Here is a 13,807-nt window from a genome sequence, read left to right on the forward strand (position 1 = left end):
AGAGAGAGAGAGAGAGAGAGAGAGAGAGAGAGAGAGAGAGAGAGAGAATGGGTATACTCACACATGCCTTCAACAAACCACAATTTCGCATAATCTAAGCCTCATTTGGTCACCAGGATTATAGGAAGAATAAGGAACAGTCCTTGACTCAGAGACCACAGCTTGATAGAGATAGAAAATAGAAAGATATAATTGCATACATAATACACATATATGAGTACACCGAGGTTGTCTGTAGACCAGTGCTTCTCAACCAGTATGTTAGCGCATACAACAGTATACACTGAATCCTTCCAAACTGGGCTGTCAGATTTTGATCAATGAGTATAAATTATTTTTGTGATCAATAATGTATGCTACAACATTGAAATTTAACCTAAAGAATGTGGAATTAAGCTATTTAGCCATTTAGTATCAATGGGTAAATTATTACTAACACAGGGTAAGAAGCATAGGACAATTTCAAGCCAAGTTTTCTGAAAGGAAAATTGTGTGTTCACTGGACAGATGACATTGGAAAATTTTCTTTCACTTTTCCAAAGCTCGCTTTAAAAAAAAAAAAAAGGTTCAATTCTAATCCCTTAAAATGTCCTGCCAAAAATTCTACTATTTTCAAGTGTTTCATAACAAAAAGGATTAAATGGGTAGATGAGGAAGAATAGCAAAGCTGCCTCTGGGAGTATACAGGGTTTCTCAATCTGGGAAAACTGGGAAATAATGGATCAGAAATCTCTGTAGTCAAGGCTATATAAATGCTAGTGGCTCTCAGCTCTTCCCACCATCTTTCCAGTTAAAAAAAAAAAATTTTTTTTATTGAAGTATGGTTGATTTACAACTATACTTCAATAAAAATTTCTGCTGCACAGCAAAGTGATTCAATTACACATATAATTTTTTTCCCATTATTTTCCATTAGGGTTTATTACAGGATACTGAATATAGTTCCCTATGCTATACAGTAGGATCTTGTTGTTTATCCGTTCTATACATAATTGTCTGCATCCAAAGTACTCAGTGCATTCAAAATACTTAGAAACTCAGGTTTTACATATTGACTGCTGCTTCTGTCTGCAATGAGGGTTCACATTCATAACAACAGAAGATCTTAAAAGAAAACTGAGAACCATGAAGGGGTGCTATGTGTCCAGGTAGACTTCAGGCGGATGCACTGAGCACTTCCAGGGTTTTCGAGAAGGTGATCTAACTGTTCCTTCAACTAGGCCAATCATTTAAATGCAGGGAGGCATGGAGGAGATTCCTCTTTGGGTTCCAATGGATGATTCCTAAAAAGGTTCATCAAATTCACTGTAACTGACAGCTAAGCATTCTCCAGCCAAAGATTCTATGGTTTGAAATCCAAATGTGGCCTCAGAGCTCTCAGGCACAGAAGAAAGCAGGGGTGAAAGGACCAGGTATCTGAATAACCATGTGTTCTCGTTTTGCCAATAAACGTGGTATTTCTGCAAAGCTGAGTTTCTCTTTTAAGTGATAGTTTACAGGGACTTTTCATATTGGTCTGAGTTCTCCTGAATATCATTAGAGAACAAAAATCCCTCCTACATTGTTGGTGGGAATGTAAATTGGTGCAGCCGCTAAGGAGAACAGTATGAAGGTTTCTTAAAAATCTAAAAAAAGAATCACCATGTGATCCAGCAATCCCACTCCTGGGCATATATCTGGAAAAGACCAATACTCTAATTAGAAAAGATACACGTACCCCAATGTTCATAGCGGCACTACTGTTAATAGTCAAGATATGGAAGCAACCTAAATGTCCATCGTCAGATGAATGGATAACGAAGATGTGGTACACACACACACACACACGTGCGCACACACGCACGCGCGAATATTACTCAGCCATAAAAAAGGATGAAATAATGCCATTTGCAGCAACATGGATGGACCTAAAGATTATCATACTAAGTGAAGTCAGTCAAAGACAAATATTATGTCACTTACAAGTGGAATCTAAAAAAAGATGATACAAATGAACTCATTTACAAAACAGAAATAGACTCATAGGCACAGAAAACAAACTTATGGTTACCAAGGGGGAAAGGGAAATTAATTCCTAATTAAATTAGGAATTTGGGATTAACAGATACATACTACTGTATATAAAATAGATAAACAACAAGGACCTACTGCAGAGCACTGGGAACTACATTCAATATCTTTTAATAACCCACAATGGAAAAGCATCTGGAAAAGAATATGTCTATATAGCTGAATCCCTCTGCTGTACACCTGAAACACCGTAAATCAACTATATTTCAATAAAAAAAACAAAAAACCAAAATCCCTCCTGTGTACACGCCTTTTCCTTGGAAAACCTCACTGCTATAATGGTCATTCTAAAACTTTATCTGAGGGATCTTAGCGATGCTATTAAAAAGAGAGCTCTGGTGTTGGACAAGACTTTAGTTATCTCAGGTAACCCTGACCCAACCCTACAGCCCCTACATCTCCACCATTTTTTAACATTAGAATAAAATTCTCTTTTCTCCCTTATTGATCTTCTGGTTTCTCTACTTGATAAGGCCTGTGGTCTAGGTTCAACTTATATCATTGGTTCTAAAATTTGAATGTGCAACAGAATCACCTGGCCGCCTTGTTAAATAGAGACTGCTAGGCCCCCAACCCCAGAGTTTTTGCTTGTCAGTGGGTCTGGGGTAGGCAGAGCCCGAGAATTTGCATTGCTAGGGAGTTCCCAGGTGCCAGTAAAGCTGATGCTACTGATCTGGGGATCACACTTTGAGGACCACTCAACTATATCCTTAACCATGATAGGAATGCAAAGGCATTCCTAGAGACTTCAGCCCAGTTCGCAGCCAGAGGTCTCAATCCCCCATGCTACGTCCCTGCCTTCATTTCAATAAAGTTCCAGATAGAAAGTGCCCTTCATAGACTTCTCAGGTTTCCCTGCCCCTTAAGACAGTGAGGAATTCCAGGGAAGGAGCGGGGAAGATCCGTCCACATGGTTCATTCATAGCTTATCAATACTTATTCACAGGAAGGTCTTCACGGCTCAATCAGAAGTCCATTTTTCAAAGAAATCATATACTCGACATCACATATTTGAACTTCTCATTTTGTCGATGAAAAGCCTGAAAGCAGATCATGAGACTAGTCTAAAGCCAGAGTGCTAGCTCCTAGTAACTGGCAGAGTTGCCCCTAGAATCTAGGATTCTTGATTGCTCAGTTTCCAGTACAGAATCCTTCTCTGGCAGGCCAGGCTCCCCGATTAGATGATATATTTTAATTATCTATATCATATTTTTTTTTCTCATTTGAACAGAACGCTCCTAAAATACAGTTTAATCATTGCAGCTATTACTATGCATGCATTTTAATGTGCATAAGATACAAGTGAGGTTTTGTTTCTGAAGTGGCACCATCCTCTTTATATTACCTTGCCGTGTGATTTACAGGCTACAGATTACCTTTAAGCATTCTGATTTAAAAAGAGCAACGCTCTAAAATTACTATTATCTTCAAGGAATAAAGACGTTTTATTTTACAATCTTTTTGTCTTGCATCGTATATAATCTGTAACTAACTGAGTCAGGCTTTAATTGTAGGTGGATCCTTCTCATTCCATTGTTTAGCTGTGCAAAATTTTGCAGCAATTAGAAGACACAAAGTTCTTTCCCCTTACTTAACAAGACACCATTTCAGACTTCCCTGGTGGTGCAGGGGTTAAGAATCCGCCTGCCAATGCAGGGGACACAGATTCGAGCCCTGGTCCGGGAAGATCCCACATGCTGTGGAGCAATTAAGCCCGTGAGCCGCAACTACTGAACCTGTGCTCTAGAGCCCGCGAACCACAAGTACTGAGCCTGCATGCCACAACTACCGAAGCCCAAGCACCTAGAGCCCGTGCTCCGCAACAAGAGAAGCCACTGCAATGAGAAGCCTGCGCACCACAACAAAGTGCAGCCCCTGCTCACCTCAACCACAGAAAGCCCGAGCACAGCAATGAAGACCCAACGCAGCCAAAAATAAATTTAAAAAAAAAAGACACCATTTCAAAAGAAGGAGAGCACAGACGGAAGTACTGTAGGTCGTAATTTAAGTTACCTGGGCCATGAGCGTGACATAGGATAAAATGAGCTACTTTCTCCCTAAAGTTCCTTTAGCAATGTATTGAGCTACAAAGACTTCACATGAGATAGGCCTTCTGGTGTGGGATACCACTGGGCTGACAACTCCAACTGTTTCTTCATGAAGACAACTAATTTGATTAGGAGTCACAGCATGGAATTTCATTTTCTAATGGGCCTCAAACACAAGTGGCTGTGTACAATCATTCTGAGATCAAAGCGACTTTGGGTCTGGACTGGTTTTCACCAGCCTGTCACCAACTGAGAAATCAGCTCCTCGTTCCTTAGTTGGGTCAGGAAAACTGACAGCCTTCCCAGGGTCTGCACACCCCAATCCTTAAAATTTGAAAACCCAACCATCCTCTGTAAAACTTACGTAACTGGAACTTTACTCACTGAAAAAGTTAGCAACAGAAAGCTGTGCACATAATACTTCTTTTTTTAAAAAGGCAGCCCACCCTCTCACCAGATGAAAATTAAAATTCACCTTAGAAATAATTCATGCAACATCAGTTAATTTTCATGAGTCATTCCCACTAACATCTTGCTAATGATCTGTCCTGGCAGAACACTGTTTCACCTAACTCCTCTTCCATCTTCCTTATTCATTTCAATGAAAGCATTTAATAATAGCCAAATGGCAAATAATAAGGCAAAAAAGAAAAAAACAAAAAACCTGCCAGTCAACTCCAAAGGGAAATTGCCTCTCTTCTCCAATAAGTTTCTAATCAGAAAGGACCAGGAAGATGTAATTAACCTGCAACCAGCATGGGGGTGTGGGGACACCAGCACCGTTCAGGCTCATAATTAAAGTCTGCTTCACATAAACAGCAGAAGGTCAGCCTCTCTGGCTGTCAGGCCAGTGGTGACTTGAACCAGAGATCAATCACCACTCACATCAAAGAAGCGAGAGGTAAAGCCAATGAGACAAATCCAGCTGGAAAATCTCGTCCCTTCACCGGGATAATGCATCCATCACTCCTTTAAAACAAAAACAAAAAACAAAAACATTACCCCCTCCCACTATTCCATACTGCAAAATGTGGCAAATCTTTTATCCTGCTAGGCTCTCTTATGAAACAGAATCAAACAATAATAGCAGACTCTACGGACACCATGATAACACACGCAAGTTATACAGTAAATGCCTTGAGGACTACACAGCCCTTTTCCTTGAACCCCGCAGCTCATCCACTCTGTTCCTCTCCCGAACAGAGCTGTGTAGATCTGAGTTCTGTTGTACAGATCTGAATCCCACCCCCCTCTATTCGGGGATATTTTTCTACTTGCAGTCTTGTACTAAATATATTACTATCACCCAAATTATAACGGATACTCCTTGAGGGCAGAGACTGTTTTGTGCAACGCTGATGGTAGCAAGCCCCCCTGCACACCACAGGTTCTTTACTAGAATGAACAACTCGTGACATGGAGCTCTGACTTCAACCTTCCCAGCCCCTGGGTGAGATGGGTTTTTCCCTACCTGTTTTCCTGACGAGAAGACAAAAGCTTAATGTCTTACTCAAGGCCCGAAGACTTTTTTTTTTTTTTTTGCGGTACGCGGGCCTCTCACGGTTGTGGCCTCTCCCGTTGCGGAGCACAGGCTCCAGACACGCAGGCTCAGCGGCCATGGCTCACGGGCCCAGCCGCTCCGCGGCATGTGTGATCTTCCCGGACCGGGGCGCGAACCCGTGTCCCCCGCATCGGCAGGCAGACTCTCAACCACTGCGCCACCAGGGAAGCCCCCGAAGACTTTTAAAAAGCAAAGGTAGAAAGGAACCCAGGCTTTCAAATGCCAGGGTTTGATTCTGCTTCCCTTCCCTTTGCCACCAAAGCAAACACTGGTTTTACCTCCCAACCATGGTGTCACCAATAAGCAAGTACTATGGAAGGCCACAAGAGCCAGACCACTACCGCGTCTGCATTACACTTCGCCTTATGGAACTATATTCTCATGGGGACATTTTGATTTCTCCACTACTGATATTTTGGGCCGGATAACTCTCTGTCGTGGGGTGGTCCTGTGTCCTGCAGGGTATGTGGCAGTATCCCTGGCATCCACCCACTAGGTGCCAGGGGCACCCCTCCTCCAAACGGTGAAAATCAAAAATGTGTAAGGCTTTGACTAACGTCCCCTGAGTGAGGAAGAGAGGGTCACACTGCTTGAGAATCACTGGGCTACGGAGAGGCCAAGTTTTCCTTGTCTGGAGGGGGCACGTGACCCAGACTGACCAACCAGAGCAGCCCACACTGCTCTCCTCTCCTGATTACTCCATGAGTGTGAATGTCATCAAGCCAAGGGCTCCTCAGTATTTTGGTTGTTTTGGCGGGGAGGATGCTGATAAAGACACTGCAGAAGTGAGAAAGCCTCGCTCCTGAGATAACTGCTTTCTTGCTTCTGGAGCTGACAGTGGTCATCTTTGGCAGCAGGCAGAAAGAATGAAGCCAATACACAGGAGAGCAGATATGAAGAGAAGAGAGAGCCACCACGATGCAGCGTGAGAACATCCATCCAGTGGTGCCTGAAACAAGCACCACCCCTCAGAATTCCCAGTTCCATGGGCCAATAAACTCCCTCTTGGCTTGTACTTGAGACTCTGAACTTTGCAACCCAGAGAGGCCTGATTTATCGTAGAGTGTGAGGCCCAGTATGGGCTTCCCTTGCAGCACAGAGTGAAAGCCCACGTCCCTTCCCAGGTCAGCAAGGTCTGACATGCTCTGGCATCTCCCCTTCCCTGGCTCATCCACCGCTGCTCCAGCCCCATGCCCACAACCCCGTCCTCCTTGGAGTTCCCTGACACACCAGGCACACTCTGTGTGCGCTGGTCCCTCTGCCTGGAATGCTCCCCCAGTATCAGCATTCCTTACTTCCTCCAAGTCTATATGCAGCGCTCCTTCTCTAGCGGGAGAAAAGCAGTCATAAGATCCCCCTAACATTTCTGTCAAGAGGCACAGAGTCTGTTTTGCACGCAGGGCAGAACAGGAGGAGCCATCAGAGATGGGGACTTGCTCGCATCTGGGTGTCTGTTACCCGTTGCCGCTAATCCTGGGTGGCAAGTCTGACGTTTTCCATTTCCGGGTCTGCATCTGGGCCCCTTCACCCAGGTTAGGCTTTCCTTTGCTGCACAGGAACCCGGTTGCATTTGGTGATTTTTTTTTTTTTAATTAATTTTTACTGGAGTATAGTTGCTTTACAATGTTGTGTTCATTTGGTGATTCTAACGAATAACATCTCACATCTGGAAGTCTAGTTTTTCCAACACTCCACAAGTGCTTTCTAAGCTCCTAATTCATGCCAGGCTCTGTTCTAGGCTTTGGGGACACATTGCCAAGCACGACAGACGCACCCCTCTGCCTTGCTGTACTGTCTAAGGATGGGGGTCTCTTGCCACTTTGCACACAGACATGATTTATTGCCTGTCTGGTCAGACCTTCCTATGGGTGAACTCACATTTTAATAGAACACACTGAAGACATTATAGCAAAGAGTTCAAGAATGCATGAGTCAATCCAAGATGGTCTCAATAATAATAACAACAACAGGCATAGCCTGTACTCAAGCCAACATTCTTCCCTCACTCCCAGTATGTGCCTTCCTTTCTTTGGAATCTGGCAGACCTCAGTCAGGCCTGGCTCCACCACTGACCCTGTGACCTTGAACAAATTATTAATCACTCTGAGCTTCCACTTCCTCCTCTGTAAAAGGACGGTATCAACAGTTTCCTACCTTATAAGGTTGCTGGGAGGATTAAGTGAAGTGCTTCAGGCAGGAAACTTAACAGAATGAAAAGTCTGAGACAATCAGTCCGGGGAGATACTCTGAAGCAAAAAAGCCTCCAGAAGTTGCCTCTTCCACCAGCTTTCTCTCCCAGGAAGGTTCATGCCTGGTCACCATCAACTGTGCCTCACCCACTTCAACCACAGGCTGGAGGGGTCAGTGGGAAGTACGCCCCCTCCCCACCCACTGGTTGCTTGGCTGGAGAAAACTGAGCATGAGATTGGACCCCCTTCAGCTGATACAGTAACAGATGGGGGGGTGCCACCCTGCATCTTCCCAGTGTCAATCCTTTACCTCTAAGAAGCTGTTTCCTCCATGAGAGAATTGGTCTACTTGCTGGTCATGTGCACTTTTGCAATAGTTTTCAGGTGGCACGAGCTTTCCTCTCTGCTTCGCCTACCCCTTCCTTACCAAGCCAGAAGGCAGCCTGCATAATGCGGGGGAGAACTGGCATAGGAGTCAGGGCATTTACATTAGAGAGTTGGCTGTTTATCTCGGTGAGTCTCTGCCCTCCTCTGGGACTTGGTTTCCTCAGGGGTAAAAACCTCAGTGGATTAGATCAGGGGTCAACAACTTTTTAAGTAAAGGGTCAAAGAGAAAATATTTTAGGCTTTGAGGGCCACATAGTCCATAGAGTCTCTGTCACAACTATTCAACTCTGTCCCTGCAGTGTAGCAAGAGCCACAGGCAATACATACATGAATGGGCACGGATGTGTTCCAATAAAACTTTATTTACAAAAACAGCTGCAGGCTGGATTTGGCCAGAGGGCCACAGTTTGCAAACCCCTGGATTAGATGATCTCTTTTTGGTACTTTCCATGTCTGAATTTCCACAATTTAATTGTTCAAGATCCATCTCCCATCTGGCCTTATAGAAAGTTCTAGGTTGAAGTTAAAAGTTCAAGAAATAAGAATAACAGCTACCAATTAATAAATGATTGCTATGTAGCAAGTATTCTGCAAATGGCTTTATGCGCATCATGTCATTTTCTTCTCCCAGCCATTTGTTGAGGTAGATACTATAATTAATCCACTTTATAGATAAAGAAATTGAGATTTCAGCAGTCTAAGTAACCCACTGAACATCATAAAAATGAGAAGTGGCAGAGCTGGGATCTGAACTGTTGTTTGACTCCAAAGTCCTTGCTTCACACTACTGACTTATGGGATTATCGCAAAGTTATTCAGAGACCCACCCCCACTGGTCGCTTCACCCCCTACCCTGGTTATTCTTCCATGAACCTTCCAGAAGTTCACGGGAGAAATCCTGTCCTTGCATGCCACATAAATTAAAAGACTGGCCTAAAAATAACACAAGAGTTCACAACACTAGACGACAAATTGCTTTTTAATGCATAATAATTGACTCCTTGATCAGCTCAATACCTTGCGGCAGCAGCGGCTGGAGCACCTACAACATGCCTTATTTGGAAGGCGATCACAGGGCAAATGCTGGACCTGCTGATGCAGTCTGCAGTCTCTCACGCAGCAGGACACAGCCCTGTTTAAAGAATTCTTTCAACTAAGGAGGAGGAGAGAAGAGAAGCAGCAAGGACCTACATCTTACCATGGTTTATCACAGTTAAACTAACTATACTCAGTATTTTGTAATAACCTAACCGATAAGGGAAAATAATCTGACAAAGAATATATACAGATATATATACGTGTGTATAACTGAATCACTGTGCTGTGCACCTGAAACTAATGACATTGTAAATCAACTATACTCCAATAAAATAAAAAGGAAATAAATAAAAACTCGTCATAAACAAAACTCTCAACAAACAGTGGCCTTGGAAAAAAATCGAAGGGCAACTTAGAACGTGCATCAGTGAGGCTGGCTGGTCTCATGGGAGGCGTTTCAAGGTGGGGCACCTGCTGAACAGCTCCTGGGCTTCTCACTCTCTGCGCCTTCAACAGAGTCTCCTTGAGCAACTGACAATTATTAATACCATCTCTTTAGGGCCAAGATGGATGGAGGCTGGCGATCACGGGGGTGTAGGCTTTGGTGCAGCCACCGTTCCCTTCCCTGGCTTGACGTTAGACAACTGCACTCTCCAGAGAGTTCTAGCGTCCACAGCAGCCACGGTGAAAATGTTAATGCCACAATTCAATAAATATTTAATGGTCTCTCCCGAGCTTGCTGATGCGATTAAGCAGGAGCCTCATTACTAAGACCTATTTCCACCTCCTCTTTAATTGATGAGCTGTATTCCTTTACGCTAACACACGGCGGGTTTAGACACACTGGAGTCATGAATACAGTAGGGAGGGGAAGAAACCATTCCACACCAGACCATCAAAACTCAGCGCAGGTCATCTTCTGGCGAGAGGCTTTGCCCTAGTCCCCTAGTGTGAGAGACAAGCCTGAAACACAGTGAGACAAGCCGCCACCTCAGGAATGTGGACCAGCTATTCCTAGGGTGATGGTAAAATGCAGAGGAAGGTGCAGACGAAGGCGCAGAGGAAGGGCCCTGAATCCATTTCGCACCTCCTAACCAACCACAGCTAGTTATTATTACTACGGTAGCTTATATAATATCTTTGGCCAACAATAATTTTTCTCGGTGGACTTCATCCTTCCCACCCCTATGGCCCTAGTCATTCTTGGAACCCAGATCAAATGTCACCACCTGTGGGAAGCTTTCCCCACCCCTCCCCAGTCAAAATGAATCATTCCTTCCCTCGTAATCCCACGTGCTTTGTTGAAAATGCTCTTACAGCTTTTATCTCACCGGGTGACTTCAGTATTACAGTCAGGAACAGCACCGTTGAAAGTGAAATCTCAAGTCCAAACGCCTAGGTCACCAGCTGCATGGTCCTGGGCAAATTACTTAAGCTCTCAACACTGTATTTACTTATCTTTAAAATGGAGATGATGATGGTACCCCAAAGGACTACTGTGACATTAGGTGAGAGAAATGATTGGGTACTCGGCAAGCACTCGACTGCTCTCTAATGGCTAGATACCCATATCTGTAACCATGTCCATATCTATGCATCACACATATGTGCATATACGCATATTTGCGTATGTATACATCCACGTATATACAGACACAAAAGTATGAGGTTTCAGATTCCTTCTACATGTATATGTAGAAATATGTAGTGTAGTTTACATAGTATGTGGAAAGAATCTGAAACTTCATACCTAGCTTCTCACTCAGCATAAGAAATTGTGAACCTGGTTGGCTAAATTCTAAGCCATAGGAGTGAGGAGGGTCCCTTTAAAAGGCCACATACCCAGGCACTGTTTCCTTGCTCCCATGTCCTTCTTTTCTTGCAGTTTGGTAGGCCAGTGAGCTTATGACAAGGCCTGCCACCTTCCTCTCTGCGTGCGTGCCTGAGCTAGCTGGTCACTGCTCTTGCTACCTGTTCTCTGCAACTGGAGAGAAAGTTTGGTAGCATCTCAAAATATGCACTCAGGTTTAGGGGGAGGTAGGTAGGAGGCCCAATTTCAGCTTCAACCACAGCCATGGGCCCTGGTCCAGCCTTCACAGGGCTCTCCACTGAAGGATGATGATGGTACCTTATAGGTACCCTGGGAACATCTTTGGAAGGAGCAAGGGTAAAAATCACCCATCACCTCATTCCTACTATTGTGCATGTGTACCTCCCCACAAGGCTTCAGGGCAGATGCAGGGAGAGGGAGAAGAGACCTTGGGGCTGCGCAGACCCGGTTCATATCCCAGTCTGCTCCCACAAGGCCTTGGGGAGGATGCTCGTCTCTCCAATGCTCACTTTCTGCCCTTGTTACATACGGCAGAGAACTCTAGGTACTCATCCCGACCTCTCTCCTGCCCCCTCAGGAGCAGGACTCCAGCTGTTCTCTAAGCACATTAACAGCTGGAAGAGATACTACATATCCAAGCCTCTTGTGCAGAGCTGTGTGGTCATGTGACCAAGTTCTGGCCAAGAACATGGTAGTGGAATTGGGTGGGACTTGGAGAAGTCTCCTTAAAAAAGAGTAGATGGGGGCTTCCCTGGTGGCGCGGTGGTTGAGACTCCGGCTGCCAATGCAGCGGACACGGGTTCGTGCCCCGGTCCGGGAAGATCCCACATGCCGCGGAGCGGCTGGGCCCGTGAGCCATGGCCGCTGAGCCTGCGCGTCCGGAGCCTGTGCTCCACAACGGGAGAGGCCACAGCAGTGGGAGGCCCGCGTACCACAAAAAAAAAAAAAAAGAGTAGATGGTAGGGAGGGATAAATTAGGAGTCTGGGATTAACATATACACACTACTATATATAAAATAGATAGCCAACAAGGATCTACTGTATAGCCCAGGGAACTATACTCATATCTTGTAATAACCTATGATGGAAAGGAATCTGAAAAAGGATATATATACACACACACACACACACACACACACACACACACACACACGTGTGTGTGTGTGTATAACTAAATCACTTTGCTGTACAACTGAAACTAACACCTTATAAATTAACTATACTTCAAAAAAAATCCCCAAAAGATTAAAAAAAAAAAAAAAAGAGGAGATGTGCTCTGCTTCTCCCTTTTTGTCTTGCTGCCTGGAATACAGGTGTGGTGGCAGCAGCTGGGACCACGCAACGACCCTGAGGAAGGGAAAACTTACCCTGAGATTGGCAGGGCTGGAAAAAACAAACCTGGGTCACTATGATCCAGTGAAGCTGCCAGACCAGCCCTACACAGCCACCTCTAAACTTCTTTTACAGGGAGAGAAATAAATGCCCAACTCACTTATGCCACTGGTGAGTTTTTCTCTCTCCTGGGCAGCTCAGCCCATTTGTTATTGAGAAATAGAGCTCAGCAATGACGTAAATAAAACTACAGCCTGCAGCCCCCCACCTGTTTCTGGATGGCCCATGAGCTAAGAGTGATTTTTAGAGATGACCAGTTTGAATCCATGTGATGATAGGAAATGACAGCTCTTAAACCCCACCACCTCAAAAAAGAATTCCATTCTTCTCCTTAGTAGACCTGTATTATGAAAGAGTGATACTCAATTATTATTATATTTTGACTTTTTTCAATAGAAATGTTGTCGAAATCTGTTTTTTCATTACATCAGTACCTACATACTGTCCTCGACTTTGCCTCGTCTTGCAAAATCTGAAATATTTACTGTCTGGCTCCTTACAGAAAGCATCCGTTGACCTATGGTATAGAAAAGTCCCAAATACACTGCTAGTCATATAGAAAATGCTCAGTAAATGACAGCTATTAGTATAATTAAATCTCCAAAAAAGCTTGGCACTGAAGTTACTCCATTATTTCTTCCTCTTTGCAAGATATTACAATCCTACAGAAAAGTCTGGCTTAATTCTTTGCTGACTTGAACAGATAAAAAAAAAAAATCTTCCAGTCAACCTCAGCCTTCCCAAGCATCTTCACTTTCTTTCCTACTTCTTGGTCACCAGGCAATAAAAAGTAAACACGAGAGCCTAACAAAGACACTTACAATGTACTGTTTCCCATGCCTCCCTCCCCACTCCACCTCTCATAGACACATATCTTTAAGATCACCTAGTCAAAAAAGGGACAAAATGGGTAAGACAAAGGAGTAAGTCTAATTTCATTTAGATCCCCCTCTGGAATGTCTTTGTAACTGGGCCTACTATCCATCCTACATTTCCCCATCTAACTCCAGATTTGACAGCGGTAAACTGCCCATCTGACACAAATGAACAGAACCCTGGGCAAAGCCACGTATATGACTCCACCATTCACCACATGGCACTAATGCTTCAGCCACGACCAAACTCAATCTGGGCATCTAGAAAGAGCTTCTCGTGGATGTAACACCAGGAGCACTTGAAACATGAGTTCCAACCTTCTCCAACAAAAGGAAAATTATATGGTTGAGTTAAATCGCAAGTTCCCAACCTTTGTGGGCAACAGTGCCAAGTTTCTGGCTCACGCCCATGTCGC

General features: G+C 44.2%; 1 protein-coding gene across 6 annotated transcripts in view; it reads right to left on the bottom strand.

Annotated features, from left to right (window-relative positions):
• PRICKLE2 (prickle planar cell polarity protein 2) overlaps positions 1-13,807 on the bottom strand; it is a 344,499-nt gene that overhangs the window by 149,552 nt on the left and 181,140 nt on the right. The window lies entirely within an intron of this gene.

This window comes from Aethalodelphis obliquidens, unplaced genomic scaffold (assembly GCF_003676395.1).
Source record: "Aethalodelphis obliquidens isolate GAN/ISIS:26980383/991018 unplaced genomic scaffold, ASM367639v1 scaffold22, whole genome shotgun sequence".
Lineage (NCBI taxonomy): Eukaryota > Metazoa > Chordata > Mammalia > Artiodactyla > Delphinidae > Aethalodelphis > Aethalodelphis obliquidens.